Source organism: Euprymna scolopes, chromosome 9, assembly GCF_053919585.1.
Source record: "Euprymna scolopes isolate OS-2025 chromosome 9, ASM5391958v1, whole genome shotgun sequence".
Lineage (NCBI taxonomy): Eukaryota > Metazoa > Mollusca > Cephalopoda > Sepiida > Sepiolidae > Euprymna > Euprymna scolopes.
This window is the reverse complement of record NC_136490.1, coordinates 91,636,830-91,660,164: the sequence shown is the minus strand read 5'-3', so window position 1 is coordinate 91,660,164 and position 23,335 is coordinate 91,636,830. Positions and strand designations below refer to the sequence as shown.

Below are 23,335 nucleotides of genomic sequence, written 5' to 3'. Positions count from 1 at the left end.
AATAACATTAACCGACTTATGGAAAGCCGTCACTTATGATGATAATTTACTACTACTAATACTACTACTACTACTACTACTACTACTACTACAACAACAACAACAATAATAATAATAATAATAATAATAATAATAATAATACTAATAATAATAATAATACCCGGTATTAGGTTCATTAATTTAGCTTTCTGACGTTTTGCGTGTACAAATGCACTTCATTGACACTTGGAAAAAAAGCAAGAAACCAATAAAGCAACAAAAATCATTAAAGAAAGAAAGAAATGAGGGTGGTAACCGGGTGGATTGGGAGTGCTCGAACACGGGCAAAAGGAAAAAAGGCCCACACCCCAAAAGGGAAGAATGTAAGGGACGAACAGAAACCTTGAGAGAGAGAGAGAGAGAGAGAGAGAGAGAGAGAGAGAGAGAGAGAGAGAGAGAGAGAGAGAGAGAGAGAGAGAGAAGGGCTCACTTGCTGATTTTACACCGGAAGTGGAAAAGGAAGGCGGGAATTATAACATGGTGACGACGGCAACACACACACACACACACACACACACACACGCACACGCGGCAGAACGAAAGTAACAAGCCCGCTTTTACTAAAACTAAAAAAGAAAAGGCACCAGCTTACGCCACTAACTCGCAAAGTAATAATAGATACCAAGAGGGACACGTGTAAATTAAACGGTTAATTAAAGAAAATAGGTTTTACTCTCATCATTTTCTCGATCTATATATTTTTTTATTACTTTTAATTAAATATTAGATAAATATGACCCATAGTGTCATCCATTAAGTTAGGTTTAAATTGTTTGAATCAGGACAAAAAATTACACAGCAAGTTAAATGTAACAATAAATAATAATAGTATAAAACAAACAAAAAAATTAAACATCAAAATTAGCCCCTTCCTATTTTATAATTATAATTTTATCGCCCATTTATCATATACATGTACAGAATAGTTTTGTCGATATTAACAATGATTAATTAAAATGATTTAATAAAAACTAAGGATACATTACTAAAACCATTCTCCAAATATTTGTTCCTTAATTTTCAAGGGAGTTAATTTAGATGAAACTAACTTTGCAGGAAACTCCCACCCGTGGAACTCTTACTACGAGACCACTTCCTAGTAGATCACATCATAATCTTTAAATGCAATGTCAACAAATACTTTAATAAACTATCTTCAGAAGTAATAAATTTTATTCACTTTTTTAAATCCTCTCATAATATTCTTAAGCATACAACTGTCAGTCCGTTCTAATTAACTCTTATCACCGAGTGTCTTTTTGTCCTTAATAAATTGTGATTCATTAGTAAAATAAAAATCTGAAAACGATTAAATCGTCACAAGTTGATAATGAGTAAACATGCTGATGTCAAACACCGAAAAGGAAACAACGAATTTCGATTTTACATTCTGGAATTAACCAGCAGTTGTTGCTGAACAAGATTTTCTTGAATATGATAATATAATATGTCCTCTTAATTTATTGATTCGTTTTTTGAACAGAAATAGCCTGAAAATCATGTTACATCCACACGCTTTCTTTTTACTAACTTTCTATTACCTTTAACTTTACAGAAATTTGAATGCGAGAAGAAAAATCTACTTTTGCTCAACTGTTCTAAAATAATTTTCACAGAATATTTTATTTAGGTAAAATTCACATGTCACAGCGGACAGAATAATATATATATATATATATATATATATATATATATATATATATATGTGTGTGTGTGTGTGTGTGTGAGAGAGAGAGAGAGAGAGAGATTATTTATAATTGTTGTATCTTTGCATTTATTTCTTTTTTAAAAGTTTGAAATAATATTGTGGGGTATTTATTTTCTATTTGTGCCACATGTACATAGAAAGGAAATATTTTCTAAGCTCATTCTAAGAAGCAGTCGGCGTGAGAAAGTTAGGTGCAAAATGTATGATGTGGGATGGAGGGGGGACAGAGAAAGAAAAAGTTAAAAAAATGTTGTGCAAACTATTTATTGTTTTGTTATGGTTGCTCTATTTTCTTTTTAGCACCCAACACAACGCCGAATAGTACTGCTAGTCGGTAATAATCTAATGACTTTTTTTTCTTCCAAATAATTCGAAATCAATAATTTTAGGGGAGGTTTATGTTTTGTATAGGCCCAACACCGAAAGGGTTTGTACACACACAAACAAAGAATCAAAATGAACACAAAAAATAACAAGAACACTTTAGAATTTTCTAAAAATTTTTGTTGAAGTTTGTTTTTTATAATTACTCTTTGCTTTGTGGTTGTCGTCTCTACACAAATTTAATCCATAGTTCGATGATTTTATTCAGAATTCTTTTTTTTTTTCAGAATTATCTCATGATGAACAATGGATATTGTCGATTAACCAGTGAAAATCCCAAGTTCGATCTTAAATACAATCTTATGTTTCTTTGTTATGATTGGCAACAACAGAAAAATTCTGCTGATGATGTTTACATTGAAAGAGAAAAATATTCTGAGAGAATTTCGGACAGAAATTCTATAGAATTTCGAAAATGTTCTGAATGTTTTCAGAAATTCTTGCTTGCTACTAAATTGGTTATGTTATCAACAGGAGAGGAACGGAGTAGAGAAGCAAAGTAAGTTAATGAGGAAAAAGGGAGAAAAAGAAATAGAAAAGGGGGGAAAATGAAGAAAAAAAAACCCAGAAAAGGCGGAAGTAAAAAAAGAAGTACAAAAAAAGCAGAAAACGAAACGGAAAAGGTAAAGCACATAAGAAATAGAAAAACTAGAAAGAAGAGAAAAAGGAAAAAAAGAGGAAGAGAAGAAATATAGGTAAAGAATAGAACAAAAAATACAAGAAGAAGGAAAACAGGAAAAAGAGAATAAAAACAGGAACAAAGAAGGAAATAAAACTAAAAGTATAATAAAAACAGAAACAGTGAATGAAAAGAAAAAGAAAAACAGAAAAAGTGAAATCCTGAAAAAGACATAAGAGCGGAAAGAGAATAAATAAGAGAATAGAAATAGAAAAGGAAAATAAGAAAGAAAGGGGAAAAAACTGAAAATAATTGAAATTTAAGAGAAAAATATTTACATAAACAGATATAAATAGATGAAGGAAAGAAGTGATCTTGAAGAGTAAGAAAGATTAACATGATCATATGAAAATAAAAACCGAAAATCCATTACATGATTTTCATCCAAGAAATGTTTAAAAATTGAAAACTTAAGTTTTACCTTATTCGTATTATTTGGATTCTTCGGAATACTGTTCTCATCTTGAGTGTCATTTTATAACGTTTAAATCTATGTAACCTCCGACCTTCTTCAGGTGTATCTTGTCGAACTCGGGAATGTTTCTGTCGAACCCGGGAATCTTAACGGAATTTTTAAGATGAGAACCCTAGTCCGAAGAATCCAAATAACATGAATAATTAATCCTTATCCAAAAAGAAATCAGAAATTAAGCTTTAGGGATCTTAATAAAGGATTTGCAATTCAGAAAATCTTGCTTAAATAGTGTTGAACAAATTAGTTTATAAATGTGAGTTTGTGTCTGTATTGTTATATTATTTATGTAATCTTAAAAATAAAATCTCATTCTGATAAAAAATGCAAACAAATAGTTGATTAAAAATATAGTTTCAAAATACCATACATGACAAGTCACCCGGCCATTTTGTGTCAATAGCGAATTCAAAGAGATTGACATAAATGCTTGGGACATAAATCGAATGACCGTTTCACTCTTAATTTCATCTCAGCCGTAACGCGGAAGAGAATTCTTCAAAAGATTAAAATTAAAAGGAAATCATCTATGGATACGAACACTCTGATAATCTTGCATGCTTATTTGCACACTGTATGTATTGCGGGAGGAAAAACGAATGGGACGAGGCGTTCAACGGAAAATACGATGACATACAAAATGGGTCACTCTCGAAACAGTCCTCTGTTAGGTTAGTAATTATGACAACAAAGGTTTTGTTTGGATGACGTAAATATATTCTTATTTAGAAGCAGCTTAATGGTTAACGACACGGATTTAACACCTGGGTTTTCCAATTCGAATCCAGTTCATTACAGAAACATTTTCACTTAGGGATGTTGGCAATCTTTACGTGGCTTCTTCCGTAAATATCGCATGTCTTTACAGAGAGAATTCTAACAAGAAAAATATCGGGGAAACGAATGCCAACTGATTTAATTCGAATGATGTTCAACAACAAAAATTAACAGTAGATGCGTTTGAAATGAGTTTAATTTTTGTCATATTGATATTTCCGATGTGCATTCGTAAAATATCGCTAATTTTCTTGACATAGAAAGCAGCGATTACTTCATTCTATAAATATTTGTGTAGTTTTCAAATATCGATGTGTTGAATGATAAAAAATCTATCAACTGCCGATTATAAGCAACAATTAGTTTATGCAAAAGATTCGCGTATTATTACGATATAAAACGTTAAACTTAAAAAAAAAAAATGAATAGGCCAATATATATTCTAAAAAAATGTAATTGTTCATCTGATAGATAAAGTAGAACAATAATGCTTTTATAATTAACAACGTACGTAAGCCGATTTTTCTATTATTATTAATATTATTATTATTATTATTATTATTATTATTATTATTAATATTATCATTATTATTATTAATATTATTATTATTTGTCATCAGCGAGAAAAGTCATCATTTCCCAGCCTTATGAATCGGATTATATTTTTTTAAATAATCTGAAACGAAATATATAACATGCGTACAAAAAAAATGCTGCAGCGGTAAAATGAAAAAAAAAAAATCGTTAGTCAAAATCAAATATCGATCTATCTGATGCAATGATATTTACATCTAAAATAACAAAAAAATACGTCTAACTTATGCAATATCAGTTGCCAATTTAAGTAATTTAACACTTTATTAATTTAGCATTATTTATTACTGTTCTTGTATTTAATTGAATGATTGTTTTCATTTAAGTACAACAATAGTTCTGTTCCGAAATAGAATTTTATTTTCTAGACAAATGTTTAGCATTTCAGTTCAAGCATTTCTTTCTTAAGCGGAAACGACTTGATTTTTAACGAGTTGTGATCTATGCCTTAATTCACAGTAAAATATATATGTTTTATTTCTTTTCTTTCCGGTTACGTCTAAAACAAATACATTCGTATCGAAATGATCAAAACGTTAATCTACGTATATGAATAAATGCGAACAATTTTGATTCGTATTTACAAAGATAAGGAAACGTTTATTTTTAATTAATCTTTCAAGTATTTCAAGTTTTCAAAATTTGTGAAATGATAGCGAATTAGCAAAGTAAGCAGGGAGACCAGACGTGGCTCAGAATTAATTGAGGATCAATAAATGTTCACAAATTCAATAATTTTATTGTCATCCAAATCAGTGTAATCGACCATTTTTCAATCACTCGATTACTTGCCTGCTTTAGTCACATCCCTTCCCGTAGTTATTTAGTCCACAGTACATTGCAATTTACATTGCACTGTAGAGTACCTACTGTGGATTTTACAAAATTATGTTTATATAAAGACTGGAATTAAAGTTTAAAATGCAAAGCCAAATATCATGGTTAAATTGTGTTCTAAACAAACTATTAATTTCGAACGCGCTTCTGTCTTATCAGAGACCCTACTGTTGATTTTATACGCTGTGTCCTTCTATTTGTGCGGTGATAAAATTTGTCAAATACACTTGTGATTACAGGCTGTATAAGGGCAACTTTGGTCAAAATCGGACAGTTCCTTCTTTAATAGGATTTTTTTTTTGATTATCGATATTTATCAGCGGAATTTCGATACAAAACCTACCTATAAAAACTTCCAGACACATAAAGTACATTTGTTTGTAATTTCCAAAGAATCAGCCAAGCTGTTTCAGAGTCCATATAAAACGAATTTACACACACATAAAACGCTTTATATATATATATATATATATATATATATATATATATATATATATATATATATATATATATATATATATATATACACACGGCATAATCGCATTGACACACCGGTTCTATCACCAAAGTTAAGCAACGTTGAACCCGGTTAGAACCAGATGGGTGACCATTTGGGAATTCTAGGCGCTGTATTTGCTCTCCGCTTATCTCGGCATTGTTTCCAGTCGTCCTGTACATACACTTCACTTGCCACTGGTATTTAACAATGCCGATTCAGGAGAGATGTGGTTGGAGACTGCGCACCTCCTGCCACAATAATTTCACGTGCAGGCACCCTTCGTGGGTATCCATAGTTTGTCAAAGACTGAAGGAGCCTGGTGTGTTTGCGTGTGTTTGTGTGTGTGCGCGCGTGTGTGTGTGTGTGTGTGTGCACGCGCGTGTGTGTGTTATATAATATAAATCTCACCTGTCTAAAACTTTCGACAGAGGGGAAGGATTTTCACGAGATCGGTATCATTTTGAAGCCCGACAAATATCGAATAATTGGCTAAAAACAATAATTCCTTCACCCTTAACTAGGCCATTTTCTACAGGGAGGGGTCGCTTTTTTCGCCAATATTTTCGATTGTCTAGCCTTAATTTAAACCTACGTCACTTCCGGTTTAGCGATGGACGCACCAGGAAACATGTCACGTTTTTTTTCACGTTCTTTTCTTCTTTCGCGGTACGAGTTCAAGCCTGCCTGCCTATTACCATTTTTTTTTTTTTGCTTAACACACACCTCCAAACACCCGGGCAACGCCGGACACTCAGGCTAGTCTATAATATAAGTATCACCTGTCTGTTTAAATGTATGTATGTATGTATGTATGTATGTATGTATGTATGTATGTATGTATGTCTCGCAAAAACTTTCGACAAAGGCGATGGATCCTGAAAAGATCAGTATAATTTTGAAGCTCGGCTTCTCGGACAACAAATATCTAAAAATTGGCCAAAAGTATTAATTCCTTCACCCTAAACTCGGCAGTTTTGTACAAGAAGGGGGTCGATTTTTTGCCGACATTTTTAGCAAGTCATCGTCACCACTTTTCTTTTTGATCAACACACATCTTCAAACTCCTGGACAACGCCGGGCACCCATGCTAATGAATAATAAAATGAACTTAGCTTTAATACGTCAGACACTGTGGCGTGTTAAACAGATGTTTGAAACCACTATTATTGTTGAAGATTGAAAGTGAGCCATGCCATCGGTCTCCCGTGTAGTACATGCATATTCCGTTAAATTGAGAATTCCTTTTAGTGGAATAATGGTTGTATCAGTAATTAAAATATATATGCTACATTATTGCATTTGCGATATTAGAACTTTGGTCAATTTTTTCTTGATATAAGAAATTACATTAATATGTTTTTACAGTAAATATTGGCACATGTTTTGTAAAAAAAGTAGTTTTTTTAATCGCTTTCATCGATTACATATTTAATTCTAGTGCTATTTTTATTTTGATAAGTGCTATTTCATAAAGGGAAAGGGCGGTCTCGCCCCTCGTACTCAAAACTCCTATTACTATCATTCATTAAAAACTGGACTTTATTTAATAAGACACGTTTTTGTAAGCACATATCGTGCTAGTGTTTTCTATTAGACACGTTTTGATTGGCTAATTGACATACTTTTTTCAGTTTTGACAGATCCTTTCATTTTTTCCAAATTGATAGGAACGTAACAAAATAGTTAATTAAATTTCACAAATTAAAAGTTATTTCTTGAAATTATTGAATAATAAACCTAAATAATTTATTTCCAAACGTAAACAGATAAACTTCGATAATTTTTAAGGAACATGAAGGAACTCAATTTATAAGAGTAACAGGAGTTTAGTGTTTAACGAAACGAACTGAATATTTGTGTGTACCATGTTCGAATCCAATGCGTTCTACATAAACATTTTGATCAAACCCATACCTGATCTTGTGTATCACCTCCAAAAGTAGAGGCAAATAAATTCCATTTATAATCAGATTCCACAGAAAGGCAAGTCATGTGTTTTTAAATTTTAAATTGTTTTTAAGATGGAAATGGGAATTAACCTGTAATGTGTTGAAAAAAAATTACAGCCACCTATATTATTTAGAATGAAATAGGTTGGTTCTTTTGTTCATTTTGAAAGAATGGGTGTGTCGATATGTGGACCAAGGAAAGGAGGGGGTACTAAACCAAACCATCAAATAAGTATTCTATGTCACAATTTAGGCAATGCCGAGTAAAGACGGTTAGTTTATTATATATTTAAAAGCAAATATTTTTGTTGTTTCTTATATCGAGTCATGTTTACAACTATATCCGGGGTGGAAGGAGAGGGGGTAAATCCAACTACAGACGGACTGAAACTACCCTAGTCATAGAGTCCCCCCCTTCCGCGAAGCAAAAGGCACTGATCAGAAGGCAAGAGCCCGCTGTTAGATGACACCAAAAAAACTGTAAAAGTACTTGCTCACCGGCTGTCAGTTGTGTAAACAAAGATCCGGTAAAGATACCTCGTCGAGCCGAGGTAATATTACGCATACAGAAATGAGAGAGAGAAAGAGAGAGAGAGAGAGAGAGAGAGAGAGAGAGAGAGAGAGAGAGAGGGAGAGAGAGACAGACAGACAGACAGAGACATACAGACAGACATAGACAAAAGGAGACAGAGAAAGAGAGAGGGACATACATAACGAGAGGGAGAAAGAGAGAGAGAGAGAGAGAGAGAGAGAGAGAGAGAGACAAGTAGACCGAGAGACAATATACATATATATATATAAGAAAAAGAAAGAGAGAAAGAAAGACGCACACTTAACAAATCCGAAAAAGAGATGCATATATAACGAGAGAGAGAGAGAGAGAGAGAGAGAGAGAGAGAGAGAGAGAGAGAGAGAGAGAGAGAGAGAGAGAGAGAGAGAGAGAGAAATGTGTGTGTGTTAGAAAGAGAGAGAGAGAGATAGATAGATAGAGAGAGAGAGAGAGAGAGAGAGAGAGAGAGAGAGAGAGAGAGAGAGAGAGAGAGAGAGATGGATTAATATTTGATGTTTGAACATCAAATATTAATTACCAGACGGAAAATTTGAATGTTATTTTCCAAAGTTCGGAATAAAGAATTATATTCTAAGAAAAAAGACAATATTCCATAGTACTCAAATTCTTGCAAAGCTGTCCAAGCGTTGCTTAAAGAAAAAATGTCTTCCAATACTTTGAATAACCTCATCAGTTTGTCCCAACTATTTAAAAATAGTGCAGATCGGTCCTCAGCATCACAGTAAAAACTAATATCCTTCTGCGTGTCTTGATTAAGTTGCTCGTAAATCCGTGTAAAATAGAGAAATTGTTAACCAGTGAAAAGCAATATTGTTTTTGTCTGTAATTTCACATAGAATCAGTGAATCTATCCACGGGGATTTCCTCTCTAGACAAATAACTCTTCACATATCAAAGGCCTTTGATGGGGTGTTGGCGTAAAAGTTTATTTCACAATATTTCCAGCTACGGAATATCAGAAAACGTCTTCTCAACCATCGAATCTTTTCTCTCCGATAGGTTTATACAAATCGTCGGTGGGCAAAAGTTCGAAACTCAAATTATCAACTACCTTATCTTTATCATCAACTATCATTATCAACTGCAGAAGTTCAAGTGTAATGTTAACAAACATCTTTCTACTCATCTCCCTTCATAATGACACCGCTAATTAAGTCCCTAATAGTAGCCCCCTGCTTCAAAGTGGCACTGTGCCTTGTTTGGGGTGAAAATTGAATAATAAAAAAAAACAAAAAACTACCTTATCTTCATCAATGATCTGCTAAAACACATTCTCAGTTCATTCGTTGACATGTACGCAGACGACACTATCATCTATGAAAACATTTAAAAGGCCAGTGACGATCAAGATCACCGTGGGTTTCTCTTCCCCGTCGTTAAGCACGTAGTGCAATGGGGCAAAAGGTGTCGGGTTAATATTAACGCATTCAAAACCAAGGTTCCATCTTTTCACTAACAACGGTTTGATCCCCTTTAAACGATGTACTGATTTGTATAAATTGAATCCGCTCTAATCTCCCATTCTTCCAATTTAATAAAGCAAAGAAAAGGTTTATTTCACATCTCTCCATATCTATCCAAAATAATAATTAAAAAAAAAAATTAGACAACGGTTAAAATCTAAAAAGGTCGGTTTTTTTTAATGATTAATAGTCATATATATATAATGTGTATATGTATCTATGTATAGATAATTTTTTTATTTACATGGAAATAAATATGCTGACCCCCCTCACCTCTTAATATATAAACCGCTAATTAACTAACCTTCTCGTTAACGAACATTTTTACTCTTAAAAAAGCCTGCACTAAACGAGCGAAACGTCGTTGACTTTGTTGAATAAATGTTGGACATTTCATTAAAATTGTCCACAGTTTACGAAAAGTTGTCTCACTGTCTGAGAATGAAAAGACGGGGGGCGTGTCAAAGATTAGATAGAGATAAAAGCCGTTAGTGCCGGTAGTATTCTCGTGATGCTAGAGACGTTTTCACTGATTTTATCCGCCTTACAAAATCATGTCTGTCTATGCTTAATCTTTCCTTCGCCCTTTTCTGGAAAATCGTTCAACCACTTCCTTCGGGAAAGAATAAATCAATCTACAAACACTTTTACACTCATTCCACACGTATGGGTAAAGTAGAACGTTAGACCCTTAAGTCTTAGTAAGGTCAACCAGTCTGCTAAGGAACACCATGCAAAAGTTTGGTGTAAATGATGGTTTTCGATCAACTCTTAGAGAACTACGAATGGGAAAAATGTCAGTGAAGAGGAGAGCTCTAAGACTATCTCTGTAATAAAAAGCGAATGTTTGTGTGTTCAAAAAAAAAAAAAAAACTTAGAAAAGAATAATAAAAGGCAATATGACACAGGTTGAGACTTCTACGTGCCCGTTGTAGTCACCATGTCATCGGCTTTCACCATTCCGACCGCAACCGGCTAACGAAACGAATGTAACATCCATGACGATTATGATACAGTAGTCAGTATTACAAAACAAAAATCTATACTTGAGACGCAAGCAATTCATTTTACATTCAAATTTAGGAAATCATATAATATAAGGGGGACCTGTGAAGATAAAATATATTGATTTTGGCATTCTGTAGATGTTCAGTGTAAATGGAGACGCTCTGATATTATTGTAGCTCTTTTGTTAAAACTGCAAAAGTATTCATCTAAGCGAGCGGGGACGTCCGGCGTAATCCGGTCGTAAAGTAAATATATTTTAATTCTTGCAGATTCCGTATATATTATTATAGAGTCAATGTTTTATCGATTTTTATATATTATAGAGTTGCGATTTCAAATATAAAAAAAATATATCCATATGACTTGGATACATCAGTTGGAATCGAAAAAAATACATGTATGTATGTATATATATATATATATATATATATATATATATATATATATATATATATATATATATATATATGCGCGTGTGTGTAAGGATAAGTTGGTGGTTGAGTGGTTGTACCTAAAATAATTCTTCAAAAATTTTTCTTTTCTTTTTTTTTTCGATTATACAAATCAATCATCGAATTGGCCCGTCAGACAACGACAAATTTTAGGTCGTTATCTGAATTATCATGAATCAGAAATGCGATAAAAAGATAAAATAAAAACAAAAACCTTGATCTCCACACAAAAACGATTTAGTTGATCTTATTTTGAACTAGAAAAAAACGAACAATTTCTATTTCAGTTTTAGTTTCTTGCTTTCGTATATAACGTCCATATTTTATAGCATGCGCAAATAGGCGCGATAAAAAAAATGCTGCGCATAACTTCGTGATTGTACAATGAAGCATTTAGTGTGTTATTAAAAACAAAACACACAATCATCTCCACGATCATCCGGTGATTTATTAAACAACTCCAGAAAACCCCATCCCGACATTGCTCGAAGGCCGGAAATTCCAAAAAGGGCATCACTATTGTATTCATGATTTCACAATGGATCACACGTTTACTTTCGATAGTCTTATAACCTCAACTACCTCTATAGTTCTCACATTCCATGAACACTGATTCTGACAAAGAGGAAAAAATTGTTAATATTTTTTATCTGCTCATGTTTTGAATTGGTGATATATAGATTTTTCAATTCTATAAGAATATTCATCATCATTCAACTGCCCATCTATTCATCTCATTAACCCTTATCCTCTAGTATGTTTTAACCTTGATAACTCGTCACACATTTGTAAAAACAAACACAAACGTTCAGTAATCGATGTGTGTTCATATTCTTTCATAATGTATTAAGAGAAAAAATAAATGCATATTAAGCATTGGATTTCTACAGATTTTAATTTAGTTATAATCTATCTTCTCCCTCTCTCTCTCTCTCTCTCTCTCTCTCTCTCTCTCTCTCTTTCTCTCTCTCGTATATATATATATATATATATATATATATATATATATATAAAGCTATACAGAATATTCCGAGTTTCATCCATGCTAGGATCCGTCAGGCTTATGTCGTAATACCCTAGCGTGGATGAAACGCGGAATATTCTGTGTAGTTTAATATCTATATATATTTTATAACTTACTACCTGGTTCTACCTACATATTGAGCACTGTTGAAGTAAATACTTAAAGTTTACGCATAAATTTATACTTTCGTATACTAATTTATGTGAGTAAATGAAGTAGTCATATATATATACACACACACACACATATATATATATATATATATATATATATATATATATATATATATATATATATATATATATATATATATATGAACAAGAAAATCATTGTCTATCCCTTCTAATGTACTATTTATAAATGAAGGCGAATAGAAACTGGATGTTGGGTTTCCTTTCCGTCGTTTTCTTTATTTTGTCCTCTTGTTTTCACATCCCATGAGCGATGTTTCTGACAAAGGAGGAATAATTACTGTTTAGAGGGTTAGAATGTATCCATATAACACTTATTGCTGGCTAGTTTGCTGGTATTTTTTTCATCTTTAAGCAACGTTTTAGTTCCTTACACCAAATGAGTTCATGCCTTGTCGGGAGTGATTACCATTAAAAATCACCGCGCACTTTGTTTATAAAAACATCAATGAATACAAAGCAATAAAAACATTTCTTAAGTATGCGATCTATTTAAAGTTTAATGAATGACAGATTGCAATAATTTTGAGGAATATAAACACGGGATTTTATTTCGATTATTATTAAAAAATTAGTTGTACTCTATTGACATTGAACGGGAGTTTATTTCTATTTTTGTTTCGTTCCTGAAACCTTCAGCACATTATTCTTTTCTGTCAATTTATTGAAAGAGAATATTTGTATTTTTACAAAATAAAGAAAAATATATTGAATTAAAAAAAAAAGGTCAGTAAAATCGGTAGGACATTTTACAAAGTATTGAAATATAAATCACATTAATACTTTCGAGTGTTTTTTTTAATAAACTATACATGGTACATAATAATACATGCATATAATAAAAAAAAATAGCAGCTCATGCCCGTTCCTTTTCTCTGCCCTTTCAAAACGACATTTGTTGAATTTTATTTGCCATTGCATTATTTTAATAATGTTTATTATTATTATTATTATTATTATTATTATTATTATTATTATTATTATTATTACATATATTTTAAAATAAATATTTTTTTTAAAACTACGTTTAAAAATGAATTACCAGAGGGAGACGAACATTTTCCTGACAACATTTATTATATAAAAAGTGATGTCTGAAGTACGAGTATAAAAAAATATTTCGGGAGTAAAAAAAATATTTGCGAGAAAAAAAAACTAGAAATAAATACTTATATCGTAATAATAACAACTATAAACAAGTCGTCTCTCTCTCTCTCTCTCTCTCTCTCTCTCTCTCTATATATATATATATATATATATATATATATATATATATATAAAGCAAAATACTAGCAAAAGTACCCGTCGTTGACTGGGTTCCAAAACAGCCTACAGAAAATGGACTCTGGTTTATGAAAGTATGATAGGTTATGAAAAGAAAGGGTTGTAAAGAGATAGCTTCGAATTTGGGGGTATCAAAACCAAAGCAAAATATGATGAAAGTAAAAATAAAATAGATAAATCCCATAATTTATTATACCATACCTGTTCACACTGAAATACTTATCACAATATTCTGTGGATCTATATTATAAAACCTTGTTAAACTTTGTAACATATTTCCATTCTATGGAGGTCAGGCGCGAACGAACACCCCATAATTTTATTATACCATATTTCTTAAAACTGAAACATAATTATCAAAGTATACTTACGCAGATAGATACGAAAAATCTTTATTAAAGTTTGTGCCTATTTCCATTCTATGGAGGCCAAGCGCGAACGCAGACCCCACAATTTTATTATACCATCCCTATTTAAATTAAAACATACTTATTCAAAGTATTATTATGTACATCTATATCAAAAAAACTTGTAAACGTTGTTTTTTAATTTTTTAATTTTTTATTTCCATACTTTGTGGATCAGGCGCGTGTGCAGACCCCACAATTTTAATGAATCATCATTATGCCAGATTAAACCCATTCCTGTGTCTCGATACATCTTCTATCATTATATGTGATCAGTTTTCTATAATAGTCAACCATATAGGAGCCTATTCGTGACCAGACACACACACACACACACACACACACACACACACACACACACACACAGACGTTCAGCTTTATATTATATATATATATATATATATATATATATATATATATATATATAATGAGTCACGGGAAACGGATATGTTTTAGAACACTCCTTGCGTAAAGGAGAGGGAGTGTCAGACATACGTTTCCGCTTCTAAATACACCATAATGACATAGTTCAGTAAATGTTTTTATGTACATTATAAAAATTTTGTTGAAATATTCGCAGAGTTTTGTTTTTCTTAAAACATCTGTTCCCGCGACTCAACATATACCACTTCAGTCAAAGTTTTTCGCTCTGACACAGTTAACTAATTTGCATATTACTTTTAAAAAATAGCGTTAGTTAATTACTGATACATTTTATGGTTTCTTATTATATGATTAGTTTCATTTTACTATTACGCTGAATTTTATTTATGCATGGTTTCTATATTCTGTAATTACGTAGAATTTTAGATGAAAATGTTCCAGCGAGCATTATATATATATATATATATATATATATATATATATATATATATATATATATATCACTCTACCAATTCAGTTTGTAGGGTGCTCGCATGCAAGAAACTCGTTTTCAAATTCCGGGTTCAGATGTTTAATTGATGAGCCCAAATAAGGGCGAAACTGAGTCTTAAACTTCCGGTTTGTTGGCTGTCATGGCTATTGTGAGCTGCGACATTGTCTGGCCGTTGAAATTATTATATATTCTCTACCATTCTAAAGATTCTATTGCTGATTGCTCATTAATTTAGCGTTTCGTGATGGCATCGTCCTTACGAGTATGAAAATTCCTACTTGTGAGATGTCGGCTTAGGTTTTAGTTGGTTGCGTTGACCATATTCCTTGTTCGGTAAGAGTTAGGTTCATTTCATTGTCGGATTTCGCAGCTGTTTGCTTGATTTGAGTGTGGCGTGTTTGCTTGGTTGGTAGAGTGTTTTCATCGTATGCAAGTGGCTCGGGTTTCAAATTCCGGGCTCGGATGTTTAATTGATGAGCCCAAATGAGGGCGAAACTTGAGTCTTTGACTTCCGGTTTGTTGGTTGTTATGGCTCTTGTGAGCTGCGACATAGTCTGACTGTGAAAATAATATATATATATATATATATATATATATATATATATATATATATATATATATATATATATAATCCACCCAGTCGCATCAGGAGAAAGAAAAATATTTGGTTTAATACTCCATTTAGCATAAATGTCAAAACTAATATACCTAAGAAATTCTTCAATATTGTACAAAAGTCTTTCAAATACCCACACAGATATAGTTCTATTTTCAATAAAAACTCAATCAGGTTTCTTATTCCACAATGCCTAATTTAGCACAAAGAATCGTAACATCTAATAGAAAAAAATTAAATCAGCCCAAAAAATCCCTGCCCGATTAAACCTAAACCTAACTGTAATTGTAATAACAAACATCTTTGCCCACTCAATAATGATTGCATTCATAAAGATGTTATGTATTCATGCACAATTACTGAGCTCCCACGTAATCCTCCCATAACAGACACTAATATTTCGTCTTCAAGTCATCCTTCTTCCCATCTGTTACTAATCCAATATACCACTCGAGCAGCCCCTCCATCTACAATCATACAACTAGCAATAATAATAATAATAATAATAATAATAATAATAATAATAATAATAATGAGAATAACATTTCTCCTAACAGCCACCCTAACACTAACAACACTCATTATCCCCTCAAAAACAGTCGTCGTACTATCATTGTCCCACCCTTTGTTGAACACAATGAACAAAATTCAAACTATTTAACCAATACAAATCAGCAAATTAATATTAATATCAGACCTCGAGCTTTTAATAAAGCACATTCATATATCAGTGCTACTTCAATATTAATTAAGAAAAGAATATCAAACCACATTTCTTCTTTTAACAACCATAATTCTAATAATAACCAAGGAACCTCTGCACAACCGAAGCTATAACTATAATTACTTCCCCTCAAAGTAACAATATAATAAATTCTAAAAACGAACTGATCTCCAAATTTAATTATGGTAATTTTGAAATTTCATAGCTATCACTTTAACCTTTCAGATATATATAATTTTTCTTTAACAGGTTCGTTTTCTTTTCGACATACTTTATTTTAGTTCTTTATTTCTTCTTTACTTGGCCGTTTTTTTATCTGCAATTTCCGTTTTAGTATTTAAATATTCCTATATATCAAATATATCAATATACCTACACATTCATATCCTGTATGTATATTTACTTATATTTTACTATATGCATTTACTTACATACTTACTTGATTTATTCGGAATTTGCAGATACCGGCCCCTTAAAAATTTTTTTAATATTTTTATTTTATATTTTATTTTTTATTTATTTATTTTTCCATTTAAGGCCTTTTAATAACTCTGGCTCACATTCTCTTAAGTAATAACCTGTACATTTCAGTTGACCTCTTTTTTTGCCCTATATTTTTCGCGCCTTTTAACGTCATTTTGTCTGGGTCATTTTGACATTTGCTTTTCTATTTTATATTTAATTCTAACACCATTTAATATTTTTTCTCCTCTTCTTCACTGATTTTTCTTAATTACACTTTGTCTCGGCAGCCGTGTTTAACACACATCTAATTTTTCTTTTATTAATATTATTGGAATTTTTCCCCAATTCCTTATACATATTTGTGAATTATTTCACGGATTTCGGCCTTTTGGATTATTTTGGACCATCTTCCAATTACGCGATTTCCTTGGATTTTACTTGTGCGAATAGAAATTTAATTAACTTTCTTGGATTTACATTTTTGGATTTTTACCGTCTTTGGATACTTTACCTTTCACCAGACTATCCATTTACGTGAAATCAGACTTTTCTTCACCATATTCCCTTTGCTTCACTTTTTGTTATCAAGTAAGACTTACTTGCAGTTTCATCAAATACTTTTGTATGCAAAATCCGATCCCGCATTTTGCTAATTCCTACCGCGGATTAAGGACTATCCACTTATTAAGTGTTTCCTTTTCAGATTAAATGACTCTTTTTCAAAGTGTTTTTTTAGGTTCTACAAAAATTCCTCACTCAATATTTGGTCTGCAAAGTTGAAATTTTATATATAGAGTATTTGGACATGTAGCATGCTTTCGATTTGATTTTTAGCCGGCAAAAATAGCTGGTGTGAGGACAAGATTGAAAACAAAATGCCTGAACTTGACACGGTAAGTTGAATGAAGCATTACATGCGCAAAAATCAAACAAAGTGGCTTAATATTTTACATATCGTATCCATTTGTCTGTAGCTCAGGTAGTACCGACTGGAACGATAAATTACGACTAAGGTTGTAGGGCTACGCGTTCTGGTTTCGATTCTAGCAAATGGTACTAAGTCCAAATTTTTTTATAACTCTTGAAATCATTACTCCATATTAGATAATAATCAATAGAGCATTGACTCTATAATAATAAAAATGAAATCTGCGTGAATTAAAATATAAATTTATGCGTATTTTACGACCGGGTTATATACATATATATATATATATATATATATATATATATATATATATATATATATATATATATATATATGTATGTATGTGTGTATGTGTGTGTGTGTGTAAAATAATAGTTTAGCAAAACTAAGAAGAAAGTGCGAAAGAAAATAAAGAAAAAGAAAAGAGAAAAGTAGAAAGAAATACGAAAAAAGTACAAAACTAATAAGAAAGAGAACCATAAATAAAAGGGAAAGAAAACGGAAAAAAAATGAAAGTACGATTGAAGGAAAAGAATCCAAGAAAGAAACAGAAAGAAAAAAAAAATGGCAAGATGAAAAATATTACGTTTTTCTTTGACAGATATGCTCATAAAATGATTTCTTTTTAGATTTATTATTTTGCACTAAACTATATTTGTTCTTGTTGTTGTTTTCATTTTAAATATTTTCTACTTCCCTTTCTCGTGTACTCATTTTCTGCAACAATATTTTATCGATGTAAGAATTTTCTTTTAAAACTTTGATAAATTCCTTTTTCTAAAAAAAAAAATGTGTTGGAAGGTGGCGGTCAAATCAGAAAACGGAAGTCTGATGGTTATAAAAAAATGATAGTAATGACTTTACACAGTAAAGGTCAATAGAAATTTCATTTTTCGATAAACACTAAGCTCAGTAACATTCTAACGGATCAAAGATACCGAAAAAGAAAATAAATTTGTTCGATTACAATATTTTGTCGATTGGAAAAAGGAAATACGGGTTGATTATGTAGCACATTTAAAAAAAATAATTGTTGTAATACCTTATTGAAATTCTAAAGATTCATGAATTTATTCATCCATTTTTATTGTTTCAAATAGGAAAATAGAATTTTCTTTCAAATTCGGCGGGAAATGGTGAAATCGAAACATTACTACTAAAAAAAATATTGTTTACACACTCGCCAGGAAATAAAACACAAGGTGCAATTTGGTTTTGAAAAAAGGATACGTTTATTTCAAGTGTTAAAATAACTATTTGGACAATTTTGATTATTTGGATTATGACCCTTTCTTTGGAGATTATTAGTAGAACATTTCGGTCAATATAACCTCAGATTTTCTTCAGATACATCAGATTGAACTTGGGTATTCGTACGGAATTTGAAACTAAACTCTTCATTTAATCAGCGATGTTTGTGTTGAAAATTATCAATTCTTATTTAAAATAAAAAATAAATAAAGACTTCCGAAAAAGAACGGTAAAGCTGCAAAATAGAAAAAGAAAGGCGAATTTTTTATGGGATCACTAAACTGTAACATTGACATCTGAAATTAATCTGTGATCGCCAACCGGATCACAAGCAACTGGCACTGACGGCATTCCTATTATTGTGCTGAAAAAGCTTCAATCACAACTAGCTCTCATACTTAAAGAGCCGTTTAAGCGTTGTCTTAAGGAGAATTGCTTCCCAACACCTTAGAAAACCTCATCAATATGTCCCGTATTAAAAATCCAGGTGATCACTCATCTCCCTCTCAATACAGACCAATCAGTCTCCTGTGCGTCATGAGTAAGTTGTTGGAATATGTGTTAAATAGAGAAGTAGTCAACTACCTCAGCAATAATAACCTCCTCAGTGACATACAATATGGTATCCGTTCTGCAAGATCTATAGCTGATTTGCTAACATTTATATTCATAGAATTAGTGAATCTCTCGATGGATTTCTAGGGCAATTGCTCTTGGCATATCAAAGGCCTACTCCACAAAATCTCCAGCTACGGTATAGCTGGGAATGTTTTTTCAATTATCAAATCATTTCTCTCTAGGTTCATAAGAGTAGTGGTTGATGGGCAGAAATCAGAAGCTCACAGTATAAATGCTGGAGTCCTTCAGGGGTCCATCCTGAGCCCAACTTTCTTCCTGATCTTCATCAATGATCTCACAAATCATATCCTACGATCATTCGTAGGCATTTATGCTGACGACACTACCATCTATGGCAACAATTCAAAGGCCATAGACGACCAAGCTCTCTCTGATTCTCTCTCCTCTGATCTTGATCACGTGGTGCAATAAGGAAAGAGATGGCTGAATAATTTTAACGCATCTAAAACTTCTATCTTTCTATCATCAATGCTGTGATCCCCGTTTGGAATCAATTGAAATGAATGCCTCTTGTCTTGGGGAGGCTCCATGTTTTGACAAGCTTCTGGGTCTGATCTTTACTCCTAATCTGAGATGGAACACGTACATCAAATCCGTTGCTAGCACTGCTGGGAAAATATTGGGATCGTTCTATCACTCTAGTAGATATCTGACTGCCGATGCATATCTCTACCTGTATAAGAGCCAAGTATGTCCAAGGATGGAGTACTGTTGCCACATCTGGACAGGAGCTACTAGAAGTAGCTTATCCTGCCTTGACAGAGTTCAAAATAGACTTCGTAGCCTAGTGGGTGGCGCCGTTTTCTCTTTCCCGCAACCTCTTTCCCAGAGAAGAGACATTGCAATCCTGTCTCTGCTTTATCGCTATTTTTATCGCAAGCGCTCGTCTAAGCTCCAATCTTTATCCTGACTTTCATGAAAAATACTCGTCTGGCTGAAACCACTATCAGTAATTTCCCCCACTCTTTATCTGTGCCTAAACCTAAACGTAGATTCCATAAACAAAGCTTTCTCAGAACTGCACGCCTGTGGAACTCTGTTCCGTTTTCTTGCTTTCCAACTGACTACAATATGGTTATCTTCAAGTCCAACGTGAACAAATTCTTGATGAACCGTTCCCTTAAGTAATCCAATTTACTGAATTTTCCACTACAAACGATTACTACGACATTTTTTCCATTATAGTGTACACTCAATAATCCTTATCCTCGAGTGGCATCCGGGCTTTGATAAGTGGTGTCTCCTTTGTAAAAATAAATATAATAAATGAAAGAAAAAGACACCCCTGGACTGTTCGTAGCTGCTGCAACTTGGTTTGCGGTTTAAGATGCCAATTTAGGTGTGTACTTGGTATTCTTATATTGTCATTCAATTAAGTGCTGCCTAGGTTGAAGGTTACTTAATTTTGTTGATCTTAAATGAACTGCCGCCTTAACGTATGACGTATAAGCGTGTATGAACCGCGACTAGAAATCTAGCGTTTTGATTAGTGTTAAATCAAAACATGTGCATCTGTGTGAGTGCGTGGTGTTGGGAGGTCAAACCGAAAACAAACTCCTCAGCTAAAAATTTATGTGCAACCGATGAAGATTCATTGTCTATGGATATTTTCAACGTCAGAAAGCGGAAGAAAGCATTTTTGTTTGTTTCCAGTTTTTTTTTTTTTTTAGATTTGATCGTTGAATAAGAACAAAATTATTAGATGAATAATAATAATAATAATAATAATAATAATAATAATAATAATAATAATAATAAATCATGAGTGAGGATTGTTTATGTAAGTTTAACATTAAATAGTTTCCGCAGTCAAAATAATTTCGCTTACAAACGCCAGTTGGCAATTTTGTACAGAGGAACGATTATATATACATACATATATATATATATATATATATATATATATATATATATATATATATATATATATATATATGTATATATATTATTGATATTATTATTATTTTATAAAATATATTTAATTTAATTTTTTTCTAAAAAGTTACAATATTAGACCAAAAACCAACCTCCACATAAGGATTAATCAAATCGCTGGATTGCCAGTTGAATGATGAAAATATATTTGCTAACTTCGTACAATCGCCACTCATCAAGTGACGGAAGCCACTCAAGAATAAGGGCTAATGGAAATTTTATAATTTAATTTAGAGGACGGCTCTTCAAGAACCTGTTCACGTTGGACTTGAAAACTATCATGTCATAGTCAAACGGGAAGCAGCCTCATGGTATTGTGTTCCACAGTTCTATGAACAAAAATTTTGCTCATAGAATTTTCGCTAAGATTTAGGCACAGTTAGAGGGTAATTGCTGATGGATGTTGTAGCTAGTCAGGCGATTGCCATGAAAGACGGAGAGGAGGACCATAAAGTGAAGTTCAGTCGAGAACCTGTCATGAAAATAACGATAGAGCAGAGACAGGTTTGCAACGTCTCTTCTATGAGACAGTCGCTGTAGAGATGAGAAAAGGACATCAACCACTAGATGTCAAAGTGTGTTTTGTAACTTGTCGAAGCAAGAAATGATGCTCTGTGACAACAGTACTCCATCCTAGGGCACATTTGGTTGCAATGGAATAGCGTGTTTCACAGATTGAAGATTCTCGAAAAGAAACCCTATTCGTGAAAATTCTGTGTGGCGCTAGACAAGGAACCAACTGAACATTACTCTAAATTGAATCGCAGGCTTTTTTTCACATTATAATCTGAGAATTTTGCGTTTAATTGATTTTGCAATCCGAATTAAAAAAAACAAAAAAACAAAACAAAAACTTTCAAATAAAATTTAATTTAAAACTTACGTGAAAGAAAGAGAAAAAGAAGAAACAGTCAAAAAAGAAAAAGAAAAAAGAATAGGTTAGGACAAAGGATAGGAAAAAGAAAAAAAAGAGAGAAAAGGCAAATACTATTTAATAAAAGGAAGGTTAGGAGATAAAAAGAAAAGAGAGAGAAAAAAACAGGACGCATATATAAAAACCACACACGCATGTAATATATGTAAATGTATGTACAAGGGGGTTGAGGTGTATGGGTTGGGATACAAGATTGTATTTAACGAAAAGAATGTACACTGTCCAATTTAGCAAGATGATAGTGCAGCCACAGAGTTGTTGAAATAAGAGGGAGCTGGGATGAGGTCGGAGTGACGATGACGGACGGGGCAGACAGTGTCGAAGTTAGCGTCTTAGAAACGCAGTCTGAAAATCAACAGGGAATAAATACCATTTGATAGACGTTTGGTCAAATAACACACGTGTTGTATAACTTGAGTTTTAAAGAACAAAGACAAATAATAAGAAACGGAGACGGGTTGAGATCACTTAGAGAGAGAGAGAGAGAGAGAGAGAGAGAGAGAGAGAGAGAGAGAGAGAGAGAGAGAGAGAGAGAGAGAGGGTTACTAGAAAGGAAAAGGAGAGTAAGGAGTTGAAACGTTGTCGAGGGACATAGGCGAAGAGGACAAATTAATTTGTGACACACGTT

At 32.5% G+C, this 23,335-nt stretch overlaps 1 protein-coding gene and 1 long non-coding RNA gene across 3 annotated transcripts in view; one reads left to right on the top strand and one right to left on the bottom strand.

Moving 5' to 3' along the window:
* LOC145284774 (uncharacterized) overlaps window positions 1-4,244 on the top strand; it is a 132,462-nt gene extending 128,218 nt beyond the window's left edge. For both annotated transcript variants that reach the window (XR_013868877.1, XM_080133743.1), the window contains exon 3: window positions 2,359-4,244. The gene's annotated coding sequence lies outside the window, so the exon portion shown is untranslated. The remainder of the gene's footprint in view (window positions 1-2,358) is intronic.
* LOC145284775 (uncharacterized) overlaps window positions 1-23,335 on the bottom strand; it is a 220,387-nt gene that overhangs the window by 28,457 nt on the left and 168,595 nt on the right. The gene's annotated exons all lie outside the window — the stretch shown is intronic.